The following is a 26,827-nucleotide window of genomic DNA, read 5'->3' on the forward strand; positions in this document are numbered from 1 at the left end:
TACCGATCATCATAAACTTCAATCATCATCATACTATCACCACAAATCGTTTACGCCATCATGTCATAACAAACCTTCCAAATCAACACTTGACCCCATCGTTTTCACACCTGCAGCTCGTAATAAAAAAAAGAAAAAGAAAGAATTAAGAGGTGATGCAATTCCAATAAGAAGGCAGGAGTAGATAGTAAGACACATGTGTTTGCTTGATTAATAAAGAGAAAAGGGAGATGCTAGCTTCGATCGCTTTTTGAGAAACGAACCAGAAGAGAGGATGCAATTTTTGTTTTGTACAATGTGGTTGTCGATTGATTGTTAAGGAGTGACAGGTAAGTTAGGATATGAAAAAATTTAGTGAAGAACATAACGTGTAGCGGTTACAGTATGAAGATTATTCTATGTTTTGCATTATAGCCAAGTCCTGCAATATTTATTTCTTAAATATTGATATAGAGTAAAAACGTTGATGGGACATGTTGGTAATCACTACAACCTAAAGACTAAACTTCGGATGCATAATTAGTTGGATTTTGGGTTGTTTACAAAAGGTTTGCAATACGGACGCTCATCAAGAATTTGAAAAGGATTAATAAGGTCCTCTATGTTTATTTGTCGTTCATACAGGTACTTGTCTTTTATCATGCAACGTGTGTATTTACGATTGCTCCGGTGTTCCTCGTATGTTTTCATATAATATTTCCTTTTTTCGTATTAATTTTCTATGGACTTATTTTTCATTTGTTTTCTATCAAGTCTTGTTTGAATAAATATGATTAAAAATATATTCTACAGATTTGCAACACGGAAGAAATGGAAGAAAAATTTTAATGAGAGCAAATTTGTAGAAATATTAAAACTTAGTATGCTTTTCCCTTTGTATTGAGTGTTGTTTTAATATTAATTATGCATATGTAGTTTGCTGGATAAGTCTAATCCCTATCAAATTCATTTAAGTAAAAATAACCACGACACCAAACTATAGTTTAGACAACTTTTACGGCATCTAATGTTTTTTTTGATAGTGCCTTTTTGTTGTTTGTCGTTAATTTCTTAAAAGGAAAAGTATTCTCATCTCATATTATGTGGTAAAATAGCTTACCTAACGTTGGAAGATAAATAAACAATTTCTTGTTATTTGGAGGTTGTTTAGCAACATGCCTAGGATATCTTCATGCCAGATGCCGTTTTTTATATTGCAAATGCTGGTATACTTCCCAACCAACCAAATGAAAGTCTTAGCAAAACTCATGACACGTTAATTAGTAATTTATTGAATTCATTATCTCTGTGCATTATCTATATATACTTGGTGGATTGGGCATTAACTTTCACATCTTACTCAACTTCATTAATCTTCGATCACCTCTGAGAATCTCTCTTGACCCATATTTAACAACTCACAGAAATCCTACAATGGCTTCCACCTCCTACCTTTATGTTTTTGCAATTGCACTATTCTCAATTACAACAAACGAGATGTGTTTTGCATCCCGCAATTTGCTGCAAGAACCCACATTCCCAACACTGCCACAGCCACAAATACCAACAATCCCGACAATGCCACAACCACAGATACCAACAATCCCGACACTGCCACAACCACAAATGCCCACCATCCCCACACTGCCACTACCACAAATACCCAGCATCCTTAACATGCCCAAAGTGTCCTTGCCTCCATTGCCTTCTATGCCTACCATCCCTAACTTTCCAACAACTCTTCCCAATATTCCTTTCTTTGCTCCACCACCTTCCAAGAAGTAGACTGACTACTATATCAAAAGAAAAAAACAAGCATTATAGAGCGGTTTGATTGATCTTGGGATTATACGTTTTTTTTTTTTTTTTTTTAAATGTGATTTCATTTTATTTATTTATTTATTTCGTCATATTTGTGGCTAGATTAAATGGTTGTCGAGTGCTCTCCTTCACATGTTTTCATGTTCTGTGTAATTTGATATACTTTGTAATATATTCTTGCTATTGAGGTGGACGATTTCCATTACTTTATATCACAAGTATTTCGTCACAAAATGAAGAGGAATTCTATCGTATATAAAATTAGACAAAATGTCTGCACACTGCATGTGTTAACATTATATAATTAAAATTATGACGAATATGATTATTTCAGTTTACCTTAGCAATCAGGTCTGACGCACCTAATGTCGAAGCTAAAGCCAGCGTCGTCGTGGTGTCGCTAAAAGGTTCACGTCAACAATCCTTGTGTCGATGCCAAGATTCAATCGTGGCTCTGCATTGTTTCGTTGATCTAATAAATGGGGTTCCTCCGTTCATACCCAATAGCCGCGTCCTGAGTAGAGACGACGTCTTCTTCGCTAATGGTCTCCAAAATATGACTGGGAATACTTCCCTCCAACTCGTCATCGCAATTAGGGTTTAGGCGCTGCAAAAGCGTTATCCCTTTAGTTGGTCTCCTATCCCAGAACAGCGAACACGAGACATGATCATTTGCTCCCACCTTTGATTCTCCAGCGTCGTTTGATCCCTCCAACACGAGTATACCGACGGTTTCAGTCGAGTTACCGGTGTCACCAGCCTCCTCCACCACGTAGCGGCATCCTGTTTCCACCCTCACCGGAGGTCGACTTTACCGACACCGATAAAACACTTATCCGAGCTTCGTCGGCGACGGAAGGTGCTACTTTCCCTCTTTCCACTCTGTTTTGATTTTCTGAACGGAATTTGCACTCCAATTTGATGATTTTGTTAATTTTAGGGTTGTTGCATATCACCCCCGCCACTGTGTGCTCTTCTGCGGCGACCGCCATCGTACATCATGCTTTTCTACAGATTCGGGTGTGTTTTTTTTTTTTTTTATGAAATTGTGTATATGAATGTGTGTATTTGGTATATATGATGAACACTTTTCTGTTGATTTCCTATATGTTGATTTATATGCAAGAATGAAATTATTGGTATAAATATGTTGATTTTGTGAAATGTACGTGTGTATTTTTTGGTACATGTGTATATTTTAATATACGAATGGATGTGTAATTGTATATATTTGTTTATATGTTTCTTTGTGTGAAATTGGTTGTATTTAAGAAGTATGAAATTAGAAATATGAAGAATATGTGTGTATTTGTATACATGAATGGATGTGTATTTGTATATATTTGTTTATATGTTTCTTTGTATATGTGAAATATATAGTATTTGGAATGTGTATGTGTATTTGGTAGATATATATATATATATATATATATATATATATATATATATATATATATATATATATATATATATATATATATATATATATATATATGTGTTTGTATGTATGCCAATAGAAATTAATATATGTATGTGTATTTGTATGTAATGAAGATGTGTTTATAATGTATTTATATGTGTGTAAAATGTATGTATGATGTTATGACTTAATTAGGTTAGAATTGGTCTATGAGTCCATATTTTTTTAGTTACTTTTTAAGGGCATAAGGTCGTTTTTGGTAGCTTTAATTGATCATTTTGGAAGAATCGAAGGGGTAAACCGGTTACTCCCTTACGCAAACTCATTTGTTGTCCATCTCTCTCTCTCTCTCTCTCTCTCTCTCTCTCTCTCTCTCATACATGTTTAAGAAGTTAGATTCTCCCCTTTTCTGGTTATTCTTTTCTCATCTCCATACAACCATGGCAAAGACCTCTATGCACTTCCATCGGTCAAATAAGGTCAGCAATGAAGATCAAGAGACCATAACATCCATCAATCCCGGCTACGCAAAACATACTTCGTATTCCAAAAAACCTCTATGCCTATCTAACTTTCCTGATTGAGCTTTTGAAACCAATCAATGGTATTGTTAAAGAAATAGCTTATGGGCAAGTTCGAATCACGTTGGAGATTGATAATGAAGAAAAACAACACCCTTATACCTCCTTATCACCTACTATCCTTCACCCAACCTGAACCACCATACACCTAATATTCATCACCATCGACCACCATCATTAACCTCGACTACTAACCTGTACAAAATCAGCCACAATCACGACCAAAAAACAACTATTACCGATCATCATAAACTTCAATCATCATCATACTATCACCACAAATCGTTTACGCCATCATGTCATAACAAACCTTCCAAATCAACACTTGACCCCATCGTTTTCACACCTGCAGCTCGTAATAAAAAAAAGAAAAAGAAAGAATTAAGAGGTGATGCAATTCCAATAAGAAGGCAGGAGTAGATAGTAAGACACATGTGTTTGCTTGATTAATAAAGAGAAAAGGGAGATGCTAGCTTCGATCGCTTTTTGAGAAACGAACCAGAAGAGAGGATGCAATTTTTGTTTTGTACAATGTGGTTGTCGATTGATTGTTAAGGAGTGACAGGTAAGTTAGGATATGAAAAAATTTAGTGAAGAACATAACGTGTAGCGGTTACAGTATGAAGATTATTCTATGTTTTGCATTATAGCCAAGTCCTGCAATATTTATTTCTTAAATATTGATATAGAGTAAAAACGTTGATGGGACATGTTGGTAATCACTACAACCTAAAGACTAAACTTCGGATGCATAATTAGTTGGATTTTGGGTTGTTTACAAAAGGTTTGCAATACGGACGCTCATCAAGAATTTGAAAAGGATTAATAAGGTCCTCTATGTTTATTTGTCGTTCATACAGGTACTTGTCTTTTATCATGCAACGTGTGTATTTACGATTGCTCCGGTGTTCCTCGTATGTTTTCATATAATATTTCCTTTTTTCGTATTAATTTTCTATGGACTTATTTTTCATTTGTTTTCTATCAAGTCTTGTTTGAATAAATATGATTAAAAATATATTCTACAGATTTGCAACACGGAAGAAATGGAAGAAAAATTTTAATGAGAGCAAATTTGTAGAAATATTAAAACTTAGTATGCTTTTCCCTTTGTATTGAGTGTTGTTTTAATATTAATTATGCATATGTAGTTTGCTGGATAAGTCTAATCCCTATCAAATTCATTTAAGTAAAAATAACCACGACACCAAACTATAGTTTAGACAACTTTTACGGCATCTAATGTTTTTTTTGATAGTGCCTTTTTGTTGTTTGTCGTTAATTTCTTAAAAGGAAAAGTATTCTCATCTCATATTATGTGGTAAAATAGCTTACCTAACGTTGGAAGATAAATAAACAATTTCTTGTTATTTGGAGGTTGTTTAGCAACATGCCTAGGATATCTTCATGCCAGATGCCGTTTTTTATATTGCAAATGCTGGTATACTTCCCAACCAACCAAATGAAAGTCTTAGCAAAACTCATGACACGTTAATTAGTAATTTATTGAATTCATTATCTCTGTGCATTATCTATATATACTTGGTGGATTGGGCATTAACTTTCACATCTTACTCAACTTCATTAATCTTCGATCACCTCTGAGAATCTCTCTTGACCCATATTTAACAACTCACAGAAATCCTACAATGGCTTCCACCTCCTACCTTTATGTTTTTGCAATTGCACTATTCTCAATTACAACAAACGAGATGTGTTTTGCATCCCGCAATTTGCTGCAAGAACCCACATTCCCAACACTGCCACAGCCACAAATACCAACAATCCCGACAATGCCACAACCACAGATACCAACAATCCCGACACTGCCACAACCACAAATGCCCACCATCCCCACACTGCCACTACCACAAATACCCAGCATCCTTAACATGCCCAAAGTGTCCTTGCCTCCATTGCCTTCTATGCCTACCATCCCTAACTTTCCAACAACTCTTCCCAATATTCCTTTCTTTGCTCCACCACCTTCCAAGAAGTAGACTGACTACTATATCAAAAGAAAAAAACAAGCATTATAGAGCGGTTTGATTGATCTTGGGATTATACGTTTTTTTTTTTTTTTTTTTTAAATGTGATTTCATTTTATTTATTTATTTATTTCGTCATATTTGTGGCTAGATTAAATGGTTGTCGAGTGCTCTCCTTCACATGTTTTCATGTTCTGTGTAATTTGATATACTTTGTAATATATTCTTGCTATTGAGGTGGACGATTTCCATTACTTTATATCACAAGTATTTCGTCACAAAATGAAGAGGAATTCTATCGTATATAAAATTAGACAAAATGTCTGCACACTGCATGTGTTAACATTATATAATTAAAATTATGACGAATATGATTATTTCAGTTTACCTTAGCAATCAGGTCTGACGCACCTAATGTCGAAGCTAAAGCCAGCGTCGTCGTGGTGTCGCTAAAAGGTTCACGTCAACAATCCTTGTGTCGATGCCAAGATTCAATCGTGGCTCTGCATTGTTTCGTTGATCTAATAAATGGGGTTCCTCCGTTCATACCCAATAGCCGCGTCCTGAGTAGAGACGACGTCTTCTTCGCTAATGGTCTCCAAAATATGACTGGGAATACTTCCCTCCAACTCGTCATCGCAATTAGGGTTTAGGCGCTGCAAAAGCGTTATCCCTTTAGTTGGTCTCCTATCCCAGAACAGCGAACACGAGACATGATCATTTGCTCCCACCTTTGATTCTCCAGCGTCGTTTGATCCCTCCAACACGAGTATACCGACGGTTTCAGTCGAGTTACCGGTGTCACCAGCCTCCTCCACCACGTAGCGGCATCCTGTTTCCACCCTCACCGGAGGTCGACTTTACCGACACCGATAAAACACTTATCCGAGCTTCGTCGGCGACGGAAGGTGCTACTTTCCCTCTTTCCACTCTGTTTTGATTTTCTGAACGGAATTTGCACTCCAATTTGATGATTTTGTTAATTTTAGGGTTGTTGCATATCACCCCCGCCACTGTGTGCTCTTCTGCGGCGACCGCCATCGTACATCATGCTTTTCTACAGATTCGGGTGTGTTTTTTTTTTTTTTATGAAATTGTGTATATGAATGTGTGTATTTGGTATATATGATGAACACTTTTCTGTTGATTTCCTATATGTTGATTTATATGCAAGAATGAAATTATTGGTATAAATATGTTGATTTTGTGAAATGTACGTGTGTATTTTTTGGTACATGTGTATATTTTAATATACGAATGGATGTGTAATTGTATATATTTGTTTATATGTTTCTTTGTGTGAAATTGGTTGTATTTAAGAAGTATGAAATTAGAAATATGAAGAATATGTGTGTATTTGTATACATGAATGGATGTGTATTTGTATATATTTGTTTATATGTTTCTTTGTATATGTGAAATATATAGTATTTGGAATGTGTATGTGTATTTGGTAGATATATATATATATATATATATATATATATATATATATATATATATGTGTTTGTATGTATGCCAATAGAAATTAATATATGTATGTGTATTTGTATGTAATGAAGATGTGTTTATAATGTATTTATATGTGTGTAAAATGTATGTATGATGTTATGACTTAATTAGGTTAGAATTGGTCTATGAGTCCATATTTTTTTAGTTACTTTTTAAGGGCATAAGGTCGTTTTTGGTAGCTTTAATTGATCATTTTGGAAGAATCGAAGGGGTAAACCGGTTACTCCCTTACGCAAACTCATTTGTTGTCCTTCTCTCTCTCTCTCTCTCTCTCTCTCTCTCTCTCTCTCTCTCTCTCTCTCTCATACATGTTTAAGAAGTTAGATTCTCCCCTTTTCTGGTTATTCTTTTCTCATCTCCATACAACCATGGCAAAGACCTCTATGCACTTCCATCGGTCAAATAAGGTCAGCAATGAAGATCAAGAGACCATAACATCCATCAATCCCGGCTCCGCAAAACATACTTCGTATTCCAAAAAACCTCTATGCCTATCTAACTTTCCTGATTGAGCTTTTGAAACCAATCAATGGTATTGTTAAAGAAATAGCTTATGGGCAAGTTCGAATCACGTTGGAGATTGATAATGAAGAAAAACAACACCCTTATACCTCCTTATCACCTACTATCCTTCACCCAACCTGAACCACCATACACCTAATATTCATCACCATCGACCACCATCATTAACCTCGACTACTAACCTGTACAAAATCAGCCACAATCACGACCAAAAAACAACTATTACCGATCATCATAAACTTCAATCATCATCATACTATCACCACAAATCGTTTACGCCATCATGTCATAACAAACCTTCCAAATCAACACTTGACCCCATCGTTTTCACACCTGCAGCTCGTAATAAAAAAAAGAAAAAGAAAGAATTAAGAGGTGATGCAATTCCAATAAGAAGGCAGGAGTAGATAGTAAGACACATGTGTTTGCTTGATTAATAAAGAGAAAAGGGAGATGCTAGCTTCGATCGCTTTTTGAGAAACGAACCAGAAGAGAGGATGCAATTTTTGTTTTGTACAATGTGGTTGTCGATTGATTGTTAAGGAGTGACAGGTAAGTTAGGATATGAAAAAATTTAGTGAAGAACATAACGTGTAGCGGTTACAGTATGAAGATTATTCTATGTTTTGCATTATAGCCAAGTCCTGCAATATTTATTTCTTAAATATTGATATAGAGTAAAAACGTTGATGGGACATGTTGGTAATCACTACAACCTAAAGACTAAACTTCGGATGCATAATTAGTTGGATTTTGGGTTGTTTACAAAAGGTTTGCAATACGGACGCTCATCAAGAATTTGAAAAGGATTAATAAGGTCCTCTATGTTTATTTGTCGTTCATACAGGTACTTGTCTTTTATCATGCAACGTGTGTATTTACGATTGCTCCGGTGTTCCTCGTATGTTTTCATATAATATTTCCTTTTTTCGTATTAATTTTCTGTGGACTTATTTTTCATTTGTTTTCTATCAAGTCTTGTTTGAATAAATATGATTAAAAATATATTCTACAGATTTGCAACACGGAAGAAATGGAAGAAAAATTTTAATGAGAGCAAATTTGTAGAAATATTAAAACTTAGTATGCTTTTCCCTTTGTATTGAGTGTTGTTTTAATATTAATTATGCATATGTAGTTTGCTGGATAAGTCTAATCCCTATCAAATTCATTTAAGTAAAAATAACCACGACACCAAACTATAGTTTAGACAACTTTTACGGCATCTAATGTTTTTTTTGATAGTGCCTTTTTGTTGTTTGTCGTTAATTTCTTAAAAGGAAAAGTACTCTCATCTCATATTATGTGGTAAAATAGCTTACCTAACGTTGGAAGATAAATAAACAATTTCTTGTTATTTGGAGGTTGTTTAGCAACATGCCTAGGATATCTTCATGCCAGATGCCGTTTTTTATATTGCAAATGCTGGTATACTTCCCAACCAACCAAATGAAAGTCTTAGCAAAACTCATGACACGTTAATTAGTAATTTATTGAATTCATTATCTCTGTGCATTATCTATATATACTTGGTGGATTGGGCATTAACTTTCACATCTTACTCAACTTCATTAATCTTCGATCACCTCTGAGAATCTCTCTTGACCCATATTTAACAACTCACAGAAATCCTACAATGGCTTCCACCTCCTACCTTTATGTTTTTGCAATTGCACTATTCTCAATTACAACAAACGAGATGTGTTTTGCATCCCGCAATTTGCTGCAAGCAACCACATTCCCAACACTGCCACAGCCACAAATACCAACAATCCCGACAATGCCACAACCACAGATACCAACAATCCCGACACTGCCACAACCACAAATGCCCACCATCCCCACACTGCCACTACCACAAATACCCAGCATCCTTAACATGCCCAAAGTGTCCTTGCCTCCATTGCCTTCTATGCCTACCATCCCTAACTTTCCAACAACTCTTCCCAATATTCCTTTCTTTGCTCCACCACCTTCCAAGAAGTAGACTGACTACTATATCAAAAGAAAAAAACAAGCATTATAGAGCGGTTTGATTGATCTTGGGATTATACGTTTTTTTTTTTTTTTTTTTTTAAATGTGATTTCATTTTATTTATTTATTTATTTCGTCATATTTGTGGCTAGATTAAATGGTTGTCGAGTGCTCTCCTTCACATGTTTTCATGTTCTGTGTAATTTGATATACTTTGTAATATATTCTTGCTATTGAGGTGGACGATTTCCATTACTTTATATCACAAGTATTTCGTCACAAAATGAAGAGGAATTCTATCGTATATAAAATTAGACAAAATGTCTGCACACTGCATGTGTTAACATTATATAATTAAAATTATGACGAATATGATTATTTCAGTTTACCTTAGCAATCAGGTCTGACGCACCTAATGTCGAAGCTAAAGCCAGCGTCGTCGTGGTGTCGCTAAAAGGTTCACGTCAACAATCCTTGTGTCGATGCCAAGATTCAATCGTGGCTCTGCATTGTTTCGTTGATCTAATAAATGGGGTTCCTCCGTTCATACCCAATAGCCGCGTCCTGAGTAGAGACGACGTCTTCTTCGCTAATGGTCTCCAAAATATGACTGGGAATACTTCCCTCCAACTCGTCATCGCAATTAGGGTTTAGGCGCTGCAAAAGCGTTATCCCTTTAGTTGGTCTCCTATCCCAGAACAGCGAACACGAGACATGATCATTTGCTCCCACCTTTGATTCTCCAGCGTCGTTTGATCCCTCCAACACGAGTATACCGACGGTTTCAGTCGAGTTACCGGTGTCACCAGCCTCCTCCACCACGTAGCGGCATCCTGTTTCCACCCTCACCGGAGGTCGACTTTACCGACACCGATAAAACACTTATCCGAGCTTCGTCGGCGACGGAAGGTGCTACTTTCCCTCTTTCCACTCTGTTTTGATTTTCTGAACGGAATTTGCACTCCAATTTGATGATTTTGTTAATTTTAGGGTTGTTGCATATCACCCCCGCCACTGTGTGCTCTTCTGCGGCGACCGCCATCGTACATCATGCTTTTCTACAGATTCGGGTGTGTTTTTTTTTTTTTATGAAATTGTGTATATGAATGTGTGTATTTGGTATATATGATGAACACTTTTCTGTTGATTTCCTATATGTTGATTTATATGCAAGAATGAAATTATTGGTATAAATATGTTGATTTTGTGAAATGTACGTGTGTATTTTTTGGTACATGTGTATATTTTAATATACGAATGGATGTGTAATTGTATATATTTGTTTATATGTTTCTTTGTGTGAAATTGGTTGTATTTAAGAAGTATGAAATTAGAAATATGAAGAATATGTGTGTATTTGTATACATGAATGGATGTGTATTTGTATATATTTGTTTATATGTTTCTTTGTATATGTGAAATATATAGTATTTGGAATGTGTATGTGTATTTGGTAGATATATATATATATATATATATATATATATATATATATATATATATATATATATATATATATATATATATATATATATATATGTGTTTGTATGTATGCCAATAGAAATTAATATATGTATGTGTATTTGTATGTAATGAAGATGTGTTTATAATGTATTTATATGTGTGTAAAATGTATGTATGATGTTATGACTTAATTAGGTTAGAATTGGTCTATGAGTCCATATTTTTTTAGTTACTTTTTAAGGGCATAAGGTCGTTTTTGGTAGCTTTAATTGATCATTTTGGAAGAATCGAAGGGGTAAACCGGTTACTCCCTTACGCAAACTCATTTGTTGTCCATCTCTCTCTCTCTCTCTCTCTCTCTCTCTCTCTCTCTCTCTCTCTCTCTCTCTCTCTCTCTCTCTCTCTCTACATGTTTAAGAAGTTAGATTCTCCCCTTTTCTGGTTATTCTTTTCTCATCTCCATACAACCATGGCAAAGACCTCTATGCACTTCCATCGGTCAAATAAGGTCAGCAATGAAGATCAAGAGACCATAACATCCATCAATCCCGGCTACGCAAAACATACTTCGTATTCCAAAAAACCTCTATGCCTATCTAACTTTCCTGATTGAGCTTTTGAAACCAATCAATGGTATTGTTAAAGAAATAGCTTATGGGCAAGTTCGAATCACGTTGGAGATTGATAATGAAGAAAAACAACACCCTTATACCTCCTTATCACCTACTATCCTTCACCCAACCTGAACCACCATACACCTAATATTCATCACCATCGACCACCATCATTAACCTCGACTACTAACCTGTACAAAATCAGCCACAATCACGACCAAAAAACAACTATTACCGATCATCATAAACTTCAATCATCATCATACTATCACCACAAATCGTTTACGCCATCATGTCATAACAAACCTTCCAAATCAACACTTGACCCCATCGTTTTCACACCTGCAGCTCGTAATAAAAAAAAGAAAAAGAAAGAATTAAGAGGTGATGCAATTCCAATAAGAAGGCAGGAGTAGATAGTAAGACACATGTGTTTGCTTGATTAATAAAGAGAAAAGGGAGATGCTAGCTTCGATCGCTTTTTGAGAAACGAACCAGAAGAGAGGATGCAATTTTTGTTTTGTACAATGTGGTTGTCGATTGATTGTTAAGGAGTGACAGGTAAGTTAGGATATGAAAAAATTTAGTGAAGAACATAACGTGTAGCGGTTACAGTATGAAGATTATTCTATGTTTTGCATTATAGCCAAGTCCTGCAATATTTATTTCTTAAATATTGATATAGAGTAAAAACGTTGATGGGACATGTTGGTAATCACTACAACCTAAAGACTAAACTTCGGATGCATAATTAGTTGGATTTTGGGTTGTTTACAAAAGGTTTGCAATACGGACGCTCATCAAGAATTTGAAAAGGATTAATAAGGTCCTCTATGTTTATTTGTCGTTCATACAGGTACTTGTCTTTTATCATGCAACGTGTGTATTTACGATTGCTCCGGTGTTCCTCGTATGTTTTCATATAATATTTCCTTTTTTCGTATTAATTTTCTGTGGACTTATTTTTCATTTGTTTTCTATCAAGTCTTGTTTGAATAAATATGATTAAAAATATATTCTACAGATTTGCAACACGGAAGAAATGGAAGAAAAATTTTAATGAGAGCAAATTTGTAGAAATATTAAAACTTAGTATGCTTTTCCCTTTGTATTGAGTGTTGTTTTAATATTAATTATGCATATGTAGTTTGCTGGATAAGTCTAATCCCTATCAAATTCATTTAAGTAAAAATAACCACGACACCAAACTATAGTTTAGACAACTTTTACGGCATCTAATGTTTTTTTTGATAGTGCCTTTTTGTTGTTTGTCGTTAATTTCTTAAAAGGAAAAGTACTCTCATCTCATATTATGTGGTAAAATAGCTTACCTAACGTTGGAAGATAAATAAACAATTTCTTGTTATTTGGAGGTTGTTTAGCAACATGCCTAGGATATCTTCATGCCAGATGCCGTTTTTTATATTGCAAATGCTGGTATACTTCCCAACCAACCAAATGAAAGTCTTAGCAAAACTCATGACACGTTAATTAGTAATTTATTGAATTCATTATCTCTGTGCATTATCTATATATACTTGGTGGATTGGGCATTAACTTTCACATCTTACTCAACTTCATTAATCTTCGATCACCTCTGAGAATCTCTCTTGACCCATATTTAACAACTCACAGAAATCCTACAATGGCTTCCACCTCCTACCTTTATGTTTTTGCAATTGCACTATTCTCAATTACAACAAACGAGATGTGTTTTGCTTCCCGCAATTTGCTGCAAGCAACCACATTCCCAACACTGCCACAGCCACAAATACCAACAATCCCGACAATGCCACAACCACAGATACCAACAATCCCGACACTGCCACAACCACAAATGCCCACCATCCCCACACTGCCACTACCACAAATACCCAGCATCCTTAACATGCCCAAAGTGTCCTTGCCTCCATTGCCTTCTATGCCTACCATCCCTAACTTTCCAACAACTCTTCCCAATATTCCTTTCTTTGCTCCACCACCTTCCAAGAAGTAGACTGACTACTATATCAAAAGAAAAAAACAAGCATTATAGAGCGGTTTGATTGATCTTGGGATTATACGTTTTTTTTTTTTTTTTTTTTTAAATGTGATTTCATTTTATTTATTTATTTATTTCGTCATATTTGTGGCTAGATTAAATGGTTGTCGAGTGCTCTCCTTCACATGTTTTCATGTTCTGTGTAATTTGATATACTTTGTAATATATTCTTGCTATTGAGGTGGACGATTTCCATTACTTTATATCACAAGTATTTCGTCACAAAATGAAGAGGAATTCTATCGTATATAAAATTAGACAAAATGTCTGCACACTGCATGTGTTAACATTATATAATTAAAATTATGACGAATATGATTATTTCAGTTTACCTTAGCAATCAGGTCTGACGCACCTAATGTCGAAGCTAAAGCCAGCGTCGTCGTGGTGTCGCTAAAAGGTTCACGTCAACAATCCTTGTGTCGATGCCAAGATTCAATCGTGGCTCTGCATTGTTTCGTTGATCTAATAAATGGGGTTCCTCCGTTCATACCCAATAGCCGCGTCCTGAGTAGAGACGACGTCTTCTTCGCTAATGGTCTCCAAAATATGACTGGGAATACTTCCCTCCAACTCGTCATCGCAATTAGGGTTTAGGCGCTGCAAAAGCGTTATCCCTTTAGTTGGTCTCCTATCCCAGAACAGCGAACACGAGACACGATCATTTGCTCCCACCTTTGATTCTCCAGCGTCGTTTGATCCCTCCAACACGAGTATACCGACGGTTTCAGTCGAGTTACCGGTGTCACCAGCCTCCTCCACCACGTAGCGGCAGCCTGTTTCCACCCTCACCGGAGGTCGACTTTACCGACACCGATAAAACACTTATCCGAGCTTCGTCGGCGACAGAAGGTGCTACTTTCCCTCTTTCCACTCTGTTTTGATTTTCTGAACGGAATTTGCACTCCAATTTGATGATTTTGTTAATTTTAGGGTTGTTGCATATCACCCCCGCCACTGTGTGCTCTTCTGCGGCGACCGCCATCGTACATCATGCTTTTCTACAGATTCGGGTGTGTTTTTTTTTTTTTTTATGAAATTGTGTATATGAATGTGTGTATTTGGTATATATGATGAACACTTTTCTGTTGATTTCCTATATGTTGATTTATATGCAAGAATGAAATTATTGGTATAAATATGTTGATTTTGTGAAATGTACGTGTGTATTTTTTGGTACATGTGTATATTTTAATATACGAATGGATGTGTAATTGTATATATTTGTTTATATGTTTCTTTGTGTGAAATTGGTTGTATTTAAGAAGTATGAAATTAGAAATATGAAGAATATGTGTGTATTTGTATACATGAATGGATGTGTATTTGTATATATTTGTTTATATGTTTCTTTGTATATGTGAAATATATAGTATTTGGAATGTGTATGTGTATTTGGTAGATATATATATATATATATATATATATATATATATATATATATATATATATATATATATATATATATATATGTGTGTTTGTATGTATGCCAACAGAAATTAATATATGTATGTGTATTTGTATGTAATGAAGATGTGTTTATAATGTATTTATATGTGTGTAAAATGTATGTATGATGTTATGACTTAATTAGGTTAGAATTGGTCTATGAGTCCATATTTTTTTAGTTACTTTTTAAGGGCATAAGGTCGTTTTTGGTAGCTTTAATTGATCATTTTGGAAGAATCGAAGGGGTAAACCGGTTACTCCCTTACGCAAACTCATTTGTTGTCCATCTCTCTCTCTCTCTCTCTCTCTCTCTCTCTCTCTCTCTCTCTCTCTCTCTCTCTCTCTCTCTCTCTCTCTCTCTCTCTCTCTCTCTCTCATACATGTTTAAGAAGTTAGATTCTCCCCTTTTCTGGTTATTCTTTTCTCATCTCCATACAACCATGGCAAAGACCTCTATGCACTTCCATCGGTCAAATAAGGTCAGCAATGAAGATCAAGAGACCATAACATCCATCAATCCCGGCTACGCAAAACATACTTCGTATTCCAAAAAACCTCTATGCCTATCTAACTTTCCTGATTGAGCTTTTGAAACCAATCAATGGTATTGTTAAAGAAATAGCTTATGGGCAAGTTCGAATCACGTTGGAGATTGATAATGAAGAAAAACAACACCCTTATACCTCCTTATCACCTACTATCCTTCACCCAACCTGAACCACCATACACCTAATATTCATCACCATCGACCACCATCATTAACCTCGACTACTAACCTGTACAAAATCAGCCACAATCACGACCAAAAAACAACTATTACCGATCATCATAAACTTCAATCATCATCATACTATCACCACAAATCGTTTACGCCATCATGTCATAACAAACCTTCCAAATCAACACTTGACCCCATCGTTTTCACACCTGCAGCTCGTAATAAAAAAAAGAAAAAGAAAGAATTAAGAGGTGATGCAATTCCAATAAGAAGGCAGGAGTAGATAGTAAGACACATGTGTTTGCTTGATTAATAAAGAGAAAAGGGAGATGCTAGCTTCGATCGCTTTTTGAGAAACGAACCAAAAGAGAGGATGCAATTTTTGTTTTGTACAATGTGGTTGTCGATTGATTGTTAAGGAGTGACAGGTAAGTTAGGATATGAAAAAATTTAGTGAAGAACATAACGTGTAGCGGTTACAGTATGAAGATTATTCTATGTTTTGCATTATAGCCAAGTCCTGCAATATTTATTTCTTAAATATTGATATAGAGTAAAAACGTTGATGGGACATGTTGGTAATCACTACAACCTAAAGACTAAACTTCAGATGCATAATTAGTTGGATTTTGGGTTGTTTACAAAAGGTTTGCAATACGGACGCTCATCAAGAATTTGAAAAGGATTAATAAGGTCCTCTATGTTTATTTGTCGTTCATACAGGTACTTGTCTTTTATCATGCAACGTGTGTATTTACGATTGCTCCGGTGTTCCTCGTATGTTTTCATATAATATTTCCTTTTTTCGTATTAATTTTCTATGGACTTATTTTTCATTTGTTTTCTATCAAGTCTTGTTTGAATAAATATGATTAAAAATATATTCTACAGATTTGCAACACCGAAGAAATGGAAGAAAATTTTTAATGAGAGCAAATTTGTAGAAAATATTAAAACTTAGTATGCTTTTCCCTTTGTATTGAGTGTTGTTTTAATATTAATTATGCATATGTAGTTTGCTGGATAAGTCTAATCCCTATCAAATTCATTTAAGTAAAAATAACCACGACACCAAACTATAGTTTAGACAACTTTTACGGCATCTAATGTTTTTTTTGATAGTGCCTTTTTGTTGTTTGTCGTTAATTTCTTAAAAGGAAAAGTACTCTCATCTCATATTATGTGGTAAAATAGCTTACCTAACGTTGGAAGATAAATAAACAATTTCTTGTTATTTGGAGGTTGTTTAGCAACATGCCTAGGATATCTTCATGCCAGATGCCGTTTTTTATATTGCAAATGCTGGTATACTTCCCAACCAACCAAATGAAAGTCTTAGCAAAACTCATGACACGTTAATTAGTAATTTATTGAATTCATTATCTCTGTGCATTATCTATATATACTTGGTGGATTGGGCATTAACTTTCACATCTTACTCAACTTCATTAATCTTCGATCACCTCTGAGAATCTCTCTTGACCCATATTTAACAACTCACAGAAATCCTACAATGGCTTCCACCTCCTACCTTTATGTTTTTGCAATTGCACTATTCTCAATTACAACAAACGAGATGTGTTTTGCTTCCCGCAATTTGCTGCAAGCAACCACATTCCCAACACTGCCACAGCCACAAATACCAACAATCCCGACAATGCCACAACCACAGATACCAACAATCCCGACACTGCCACAACCACAAATGCCCACCATCCCCACACTGCCACTACCACAAATACCCAGCATCCTTAACATGCCCAAAGTGTCCTTGCCTCCATTGCCTTCTATGCCTACCATCCCTAACTTTCCAACAACTCTTCCCAATATTCCTTTCTTTGCTCCACCACCTTCCAAGAAGTAGACTGACTACTATATCAAAAGAAAAAAACAAGCATTATAGAGCGGTTTGATTGATCTTGGGATTATACGTTTTTTTTTTTTTTTTAAATGTGATTTCATTTTATTTATTTATTTATTTCGTCATATTTGTGGCTAGATTAAATGGTTGTCGAGTGCTCTCCTTCACATGTTTTCATGTTCTGTGTAATTTCATATACTTTGTAATATATTCTTGCTATTGAGGTGGACGATTTCCATTACTTTATATCACAAGTATTTCGTCACAAAATGAAGAGGAATTCTATCGTATATAAAATTAGACAAAATGTCTGCACACTGCATGTGTTAACATTATATAATTAAAATTATGACGAATATGATTATTTCAGTTTACCTTAGCAATCAGGTCTGACACACCTAATGTCGAAGCTAAAGCCAGCGTCGTCGTGGCGTCGCTAAAAGGTTCACGTCAACAATCCTTGTGTCGATGCCAAGATTCAATCGTGGCTCTGCATTGTTTCGTTGATCTAATAAATGGGGTTCCTCCGTTCATACCCAATAGCCGCGTCCTGAGTAGAGACGACGTCTTCTTCGCTAATGGTCTCCAAAATATGACTGGGAATACTTCCCTCCAACTCGTCATCGCAATTAGGGTTTAGGCGCTGCAAAAGCGTTATCCCTTTAGTTGGTCTCCTATCCCAGAACAGCGAACACGAGACACGATCATTTGCTCCCACCTTTGATTCTCCAGCGTCGTTTGATCCCTCCAACACGAGTATACCGACGGTTTCAGTCGAGTTACCGGTGTCACCAGCCTCCTCCACCACGTAGCGGCAGCCTGTTTCCACCCTCACCGGAGGTCGACTTTACCGACACCGATAAAACACTTATCCGAGCTTCGTCGGCGACGGAAGGTCCTACTTTCCCTCTTTCCACTCTGTTTTGATTTTCTGAACGGAATTTGCACTCCAATTTGATGATTTTGTTAATTTTAGGGTTGTTGCATATCACCCCCGCCACTGTGTGCTCTTCTGCGGCGACCGCCATCGTACATCATGCTTTTCTACAGATTCGGGTGTGTTTTTTTTTTTATGAAATTGTGTATATGAATGTGTGTATTTGGTATATATGATGAACACTTTTCTGTTGATTTCCTATATGTTGATTTATATGCAAGAATGAAATTATTGGTATAAATATGTTGATTTTGTGAAATGTACGTGTGTATTTTTTGGTACATGTGTATATTTTAATATACGAATGGATGTGTAATTGTATATATTTGTTTATATGTTTCTTTGTGTGAAATTGGTTGTATTTAAGAAGTATGAAATTAGAAATATGAAGAATATGTGTGTATTTGTATACATGAATGGATGTGTATTTGTATATATTTGTTTATATGTTTCTTTGTATATGTGAAATATATAGTATTTGGAATGTGTATGTGTATTTGGTAGATATATATATATATATATATATATATATATATATATATATATATATATATATATATATATATATATATATATATAGTGTTTGTATGTATGCCAATAGAAATTAATATATGTATGTGTATTTGTATGTAATGAAGATGTGTTTATAATGTATTTATATGTGTGTAAAATGTATGTATGATGTTATGACTTAATTAGGTTAGAATTGGTCTATGAGTCCATATTTTTTTAGTTACTTTTTAAGGGCATAAGGTCGTTTTTGGTAGCTTTAATTGATCATTTTGGAAGAATCGAAGGGGTAAACCGGTTACTCCCTTACGCAAACTCATTTGTTGTCCATCTCTCTCTCTCTCTCTCTCTCTCTCTCTCTCTCTCTCTCTCTCTCTCTCTCTCTCTCTCTCTCTCTCTCTCTCATACATGTTTAAGAAGTTAGATTCTCCCCTTTTCTGGTTATTCTTTTCTCATCTCCATACAACCATGGCAAAGACCTCTATGCACTTCCATCGGTCAAATAAGGTCAGCAATGAAGATCAAGAGACCATAACATCCATCAATCCCGGCTACGCAAAACATACTTCGTATTCCAAAAAACCTCTATGCCTATCTAACTTTCCTGATTGAGCTTTTGAAACCAATCAATGGTATTGTTAAAGAAATAGCTTATGGGCAAGTTCGAATCACGTTGGAGATTGATAATGAAGAAAAACAACACCCTTATACCTCCTTATCACCTACTATCCTTCACCCAACCTGAACCACCATACACCTAATATTCATCACCATCGACCACCATCATTAACCTCGACTACTAACCTGTACAAAATCAGCCACAATCACGACCAAAAAACAACTATTACCGATCATCATAAACTTCAATCATCATCATACTATCACCACAAATCGTTTACGCCATCATGTCATAACAAACCTTCCAAATCAACACTGACCCCATAGTTTTCACACCTGCAGCTCGTAATAAAAAAAAGAAAAAGAAAGAATTAAGAGGTGATGCAATTCCAATAAGAAGGCAGGAGTAGATAGTAAGACACATGTGTTTGCTTGATTAATAAAGAGAAAAGGGAGATGCTAGCTTCGATCGCTTTTTGAGAAACGAACCAAAAGAGAGGATGCAATTTTTGTTTTGTACAATGTGGTTGTCGATTGATTGTTAAGGAGTGACAGGTAAGTTAGGATATGAAAAAATTTAGTGAAGAACATAACGTGTAGCGGTTACTGTATGAAGATTATTCTATGTTTTGCATTATAGCCAAGTCCTGCAATATTTATTTCTTAAATATTGATATAGAGTAAAAACGTTGATGGGACATGTTGGTAATCACTACAACCTAAAGACTAAACTTCAGATGCATAATTAGTTGGATTTTGGGTTGTTTACAAAAGGTTTGCAATACGGACGCTCATCAAGAATTTGAAAAGGATTAATAAGGTCCTCTATGTTTATTTGTCGTTCATACAGGTACTTGTCTTTTATCATGCAACGTGTGTATTTACGATTGCTCCGGTGTTTCTCGTATGTTTTCATATAATATTTCCTTTTTTCGTATTAATTTTCTATGGACTTATTTTTCATTTGTTTTCTATCAAGTCTTGTTTGAATAAATATGATTAAAAATATATTCTACAGATTTGCAACACCGAAGAAATGGAAGAAATTTTTTAATGAGAGCAAATTTGTAGAAAATATTAAAACTTAGTATGCTTTTCCCTTTGTATTGAGTGTTGTTTTAATATTAATTATGCATATGTAGTTTGCTGGATAAGTCTAATCCCTATCAAATTCATTTAAGTAAAAATAACCACGACACCAAACTATAGTTTAGACAACTTTTACGGCATCTAATGTTTTTTTTGATAGTGCCTTTTTGTTGTTTGTCGTTAATTTCTTAAAAGGAAAAGTACTCTCATCTCATATTATGTGGTAAAATAGCTTACCTAACGTTGGAAGATAAATAAACAATTTCTTGTTATTTGGAGGTTGTTTAGCAACATGCCTAGGATATCTTCATGCCAGATGCCGTTTTTTATATTGCAAATGCTGGTATACTTCCCAACCAACCAAATGAAAGTCTTAGCAAAACTCATGACACGTTAATTAGTAATTTATTGAATTCATTATCTCTGTGCATTATCTATATATACTTGGTGGATTGGGCATTAACTTTCACATCTTACTCAACTTCATTAATCTTCGATCACCTCTGAGAATCTCTCTTGACCCATATTTAACAACTCACAGAAATCCTACAATGGCTTCCACCTCCTACCTTTATGTTTTTGCAATTGCACTATTCTCAATTACAACAAACGAGATGTGTTTTGCTTCCCGCAATTTGCTGCAAGCAACCACATTCCCAACACTGCCACAGCCACAAATACCAACAATCCCGACAATGCCACAACCACAGATACCAACAATCCCGACACTGCCACAACCACAAATGCCCACCATCCCCACACTGCCACTACCACAAATACCCAGCATCCTTAACATGCCCAAAGTGTCCTTGCCTCCATTGCCTTCTATGCCTACCATCCCTAACTTTCCAACAACTCTTCCCAATATTCCTTTCTTTGCTCCACCACCTTCCAAGAAGTAGACTGACTACTATATCAAAAGAAAAAAACAAGCATTATAGAGCGGTTTGATTGATCTTGGGATTATACGTTTTTTTTTTTTTTTTAAATGTGATTTCATTTTATTTATTTATTTATTTCGTCATATTTGTGGCTAGATTAAATGGTTGTCGAGTGCTCTCCTTCACATGTTTTCATGTTCTGTGTAATTTCATATACTTTGTAATATATTCTTGCTATTGAGGTGGACGATTTCCATTACTTTATATCACAAGTATTTCGTCACAAAATGAAGAGGAATTCTATCGTATATAAAATTAGACAAAATGTCTGCACACTGCATGTGTTAACATTATATAATTAAAATTATGACGAATATGATTATTTCAGTTTACCTTAGCAATCAGGTCTGACACACCTAATGTCGAAGCTAAAGCCAGCGTCGTCGTGGCGTCGCTAAAAGGTTCACGTCAACAATCCTTGTGTCGATGCCAAGATTCAATCGTGGCTCTGCATTGTTTCGTTGATCTAATAAATGGGGTTCCTCCGTTCATACCCAATAGCCGCGTCCTGAGTAGAGACGACGTCTTCTTCGCTAATGGTCTCCAAAATATGACTGGGAATACTTCCCTCCAACTCGTCATCGCAATTAGGGTTTAGGCGCTGCAAAAGCGTTATCCCTTTAGTTGGTCTCCTATCCCAGAACAGCGAACACGAGACACGATCATTTGCTCCCACCTTTGATTCTCCAGCGTCGTTTGATCCCTCCAACACGAGTATACCGACGGTTTCAGTCGAGTTACCGGTGTCACCAGCCTCCTCCACCACGTAGCGGCAGCCTGTTTCCACCCTCACCGGAGGTCGACTTTACCGACACCGATAAAACACTTATCCGAGCTTCGTCGGCGACGGAAGGTGCTACTTTCCCTCTTTCCACTCTGTTTTGATTTTCTGAACGGAATTTGCACTCCAATTTGATGATTTTGTTAATTTTAGGTTTGCTGCATATCACCCCCGCCACTGTGTGTTCTTCTGCGGCGACCGCCATCGTACATCACGCTTTTCTACAGATTCGGGTGTGTTTTTTTTTTTATGAAATTGTGTATATGAATGTGTGTATTTGGTATATATGATGAACACTTTTCTGTTGATTTCCTATATGTTGATTTATATGCAAGAATGAAATTATTGGTATAAATATGTTGATTTTGTGAAATGTACGTGTGTATTTTTTGGTACATGTGTATATTTTAATATACGAATGGATGTGTAATTGTATATATTTGTTTATATGTTTCTTTGTGTGAAATTGGTTGTATTTAAGAAGTATGAAATTAGAAATATGAAGAATATGTGTGTATTTGTATACATGAATGGATGTGTATTTGTATATATTTGTTTATATGTTTCTTTGTATATGTGAAATATATAGTATTTGTATGTGTATGTGTAATTAGTATATGTATAAGCGTATTTGGAATGTGTATGTGTATTTGGTAGATATATATATATATATATATATATATATATATATATATATATATATATATGTGTGTGTGTGTGTTTGTATGTATGCCAATAGAAATTAATATATGTATGTGTATTTGTATGTAATGAAGATGTGTTTATAATGTATTTATATGTGTGTAAAATGTATGTATGATGTTATGACTTAATTAGGTTAGAATTGGTCTATGAGTCCATATTTTTTTAGTTACTTTTTAAGGGCATAAGGTCGTTTTTGGTAGCTTTAATTGATCATTTTGGAAGAATCGAAGGGGTAAACCGGTTACTCCCTTACGCAAACTCATTTGTTGTCCATCTCTCTCTCTCTCTCTCATACATGTTTAAGAAGTTAGATTCTCCCCTTTTCTGGTTATTCTTTTCTCATCTCCATACAACAATGGCAAAGACCTCTATGCACTTCCATCGGTCAAATAAGGTCAGCAATGAAGATCAAGAGACCATAACATCCATCAATCCCGGCTACGCAAAACATACTTCGTATTCCAAAAAACCTCTATGCCTATCTAACTTTCCTGATTGAGCTTTTGAAACCAATCAATGGTATTGTTAAAGAAATAGCTTATGGTCAAGTTCGAATCACGTTGGAGATTGATAATGAAGAAAAACAACACCCTTATACCTCCTTATCACCTACTATCCTTCACCCAACCTGAACCACCATACACCTAATATTCATCACCATCGACCACCATCATTAACCTCGACTACTAACCTGTACAAAATCAGCCACAATCACGACCAAAAAACAACTATTACCGATCATCATAAACTTCAATCATCATCATACTATCACCACAAATCGTTTACGCCATCATGTCATAACAAACCTTCCAAATCAACACTTGACCCCATCGTTTTCACACCTGCAGCTCGTAATAAAAAAAAAGAAAAAGAAAGAATTAAGAGGTGATGCAATTCCAATAAGAAGGCAGGAGTAGATAGTAAGACACATGTGTTTGCTTGATTAATAAAGAGAAAAGGGAGATGCTAGCTTCGATCGCTTTTTGAGAAACGAACCAGAAGAGAGGATGCAATTTTTGTTTTGTACAATGTGGTTGTCGATTGATTGTTAAGGAGTGACAGGTAAGTTAGGATATGAAAAAATTTAGTGAAGAACATAACGTGTAGCGGTTACTGTATGAAGATTATTCTATGTTTTGCATTATAGCCAAGTCCTGCAATATTTATTTCTTAAATATTGATATAGAGTAAAAACGTTGATGAGACATGTTGGTAATCACTACAACCTAAAGACTAAACTTCGGATGCATAATTAGTTGGATTTTGGGTTGTTTACAAAAGGTTTGCAATACGGACGCTCATCAAGAATTTGAAAAGGATTAATAAGGTCCTCTATGTTTATTTGTCGTTCATACAGGTACTTGTCTTTTATCATGCAACGTGTGTATTTACGATTGCTCCGGTGTTCCTCGTATGTTTTCATATAATATTTCCTTTTTTCGTATTAATTTTCTATGGACTTATTTTTCATTTGTTTTCTATCAAGTCTTGTTTGAATAAATATGATTAAAAATATATTCTAAAGATTTGCAACACCGAAGAAATGGAAGAAAAATTTTAATGAGAGCAAATTTGTAGAAAATATTAAAACTTAGTATGCTTTTCCCTTTGTATTGAGTGTTGTTTTAATATTAATTATGCATATGTAGTTTGCTGGATAAGTCTAATCCCTATCAAATTCATTTAAGTAAAAATAACCACGACACCAAACTATAGTTTAGACAACTTTTTCGGCATCTAATGTTTTTTTTGATAGTGCCTTTTTGTTGTTTGTCGTTAATTTCTTAAAAGGAAAAGTACTCTCATCTCATATTATGTGGTAAAATAGCTTACCTAACGTTGGAAGATAAATAAACAATTTCTTGTTATTTGGAGGTTGTTTAGCAACATGCCTAGGATATCTTCATGCCAGATGCCGTTTTTTATATTGCAAATGCTGGTATACGTCCCAACCAACCAAATGAAAGTCTTAGCAAAACTCATGACACGTTAATTAGTAATTTATTGAATTCATTATCTCTGTGCATTATCTATATATACTTGGTGGATTGGGCATTAACTTTCACATCTTACTCAACTTCATTAATCTTCGATCACCTCTTAGAATCTCTCTTGACCCATATTTAACAACTCACATAAATCCTACAATGGCTTCCACCTCCTACCTTTATGTTTTTGCAATTGCACTATTCTCAATTACAACAAACGAGATGTGTTTTGCTTCCCGCAATTTGCTGCAAGCAACCACATTCCCAACACTGCCACAACCACAAATACCAACAATCCCGACAATGCCACAACCACAGATACCAACAATCCCGACACTGCCACAACCACAAATGCCCACCATCCCCACACTGCCACTACCACAAATACCCAGCATCCTTAACATGCCCAAAGTGTCCTTGCCTCCATTGCCTTCTATGCCTACCATCCCTAACTTTCCAACAACTCTTCCCAATATTCCTTTCTTTGCTCCACCACCTTCCAAGAAGTAGACTGACTACTATATCAAAAGAAAAAAACAAGCATTATAGAGCGGTTTGATTGATCTTGGGATTATACGTTTTTTTTTTAAATGTGATTTCATTTTATTTATTTATTTATTTCGTCATATTTGTGGCTAGATTAAATGGTTGTCGAGTGCTCTCCTTCACATGTTTTCATGTTCTGTGTAATTTGATATACTTTGTAATATATTCTTGCTATTGAGGTGGACGATTTCCATTACTTTATATCACAAGTATTTCGTCACAAAATGAAGAGGAATTCTATCGTATATAAAATTAGACAAAATGTCTGCACACTGCATGTGTTAACATTATATAATTAAAATTATGACGAATATGATTATTTCAGTTTACCTTAGCAATCAACGCACCTAATGTCGCCGCTAAAGCCAGCGTCGTCGTGGCGTCGCTAAAAGGTTCACGTCAGCAATCCTTGTGTCGATACCAAGATTCAATCGTGGCTCTGCGTTGTTTCGCTGATCTAATAAATGGGGTTCCTCCGTTCATACCCAATAGCCGCGTCCTGAGTAGAGACGACGTCTTCTTCGCTAATTTTCTCCAAAATATGACCGGGAATACTTCCCTCTAACTCGTCATCGCAATTAGGGTTTAGGCGCTGCAAAAGTGTTATCCCTTGTTGGACCTCGAGGACGAGGTCAATTTTAAGGGTGAGGGAATTGATACTTATTTTGGTCCATACCGAAGGCCGCCTCTATGGCCGGACACATTAAAGATGTTATATATTAAAAATGGAAGCCCTTTTGTGATACTCTTGCAATACTTTCCACAAT

This window comes from Lactuca virosa, chromosome 7 (assembly GCF_052849685.1).
Source record: "Lactuca virosa cultivar CGN04683 chromosome 7, Lactuca_virosa_CGN04683_v6, whole genome shotgun sequence".
Taxonomy (NCBI): Eukaryota; Viridiplantae; Streptophyta; class Magnoliopsida; order Asterales; family Asteraceae; genus Lactuca; species Lactuca virosa.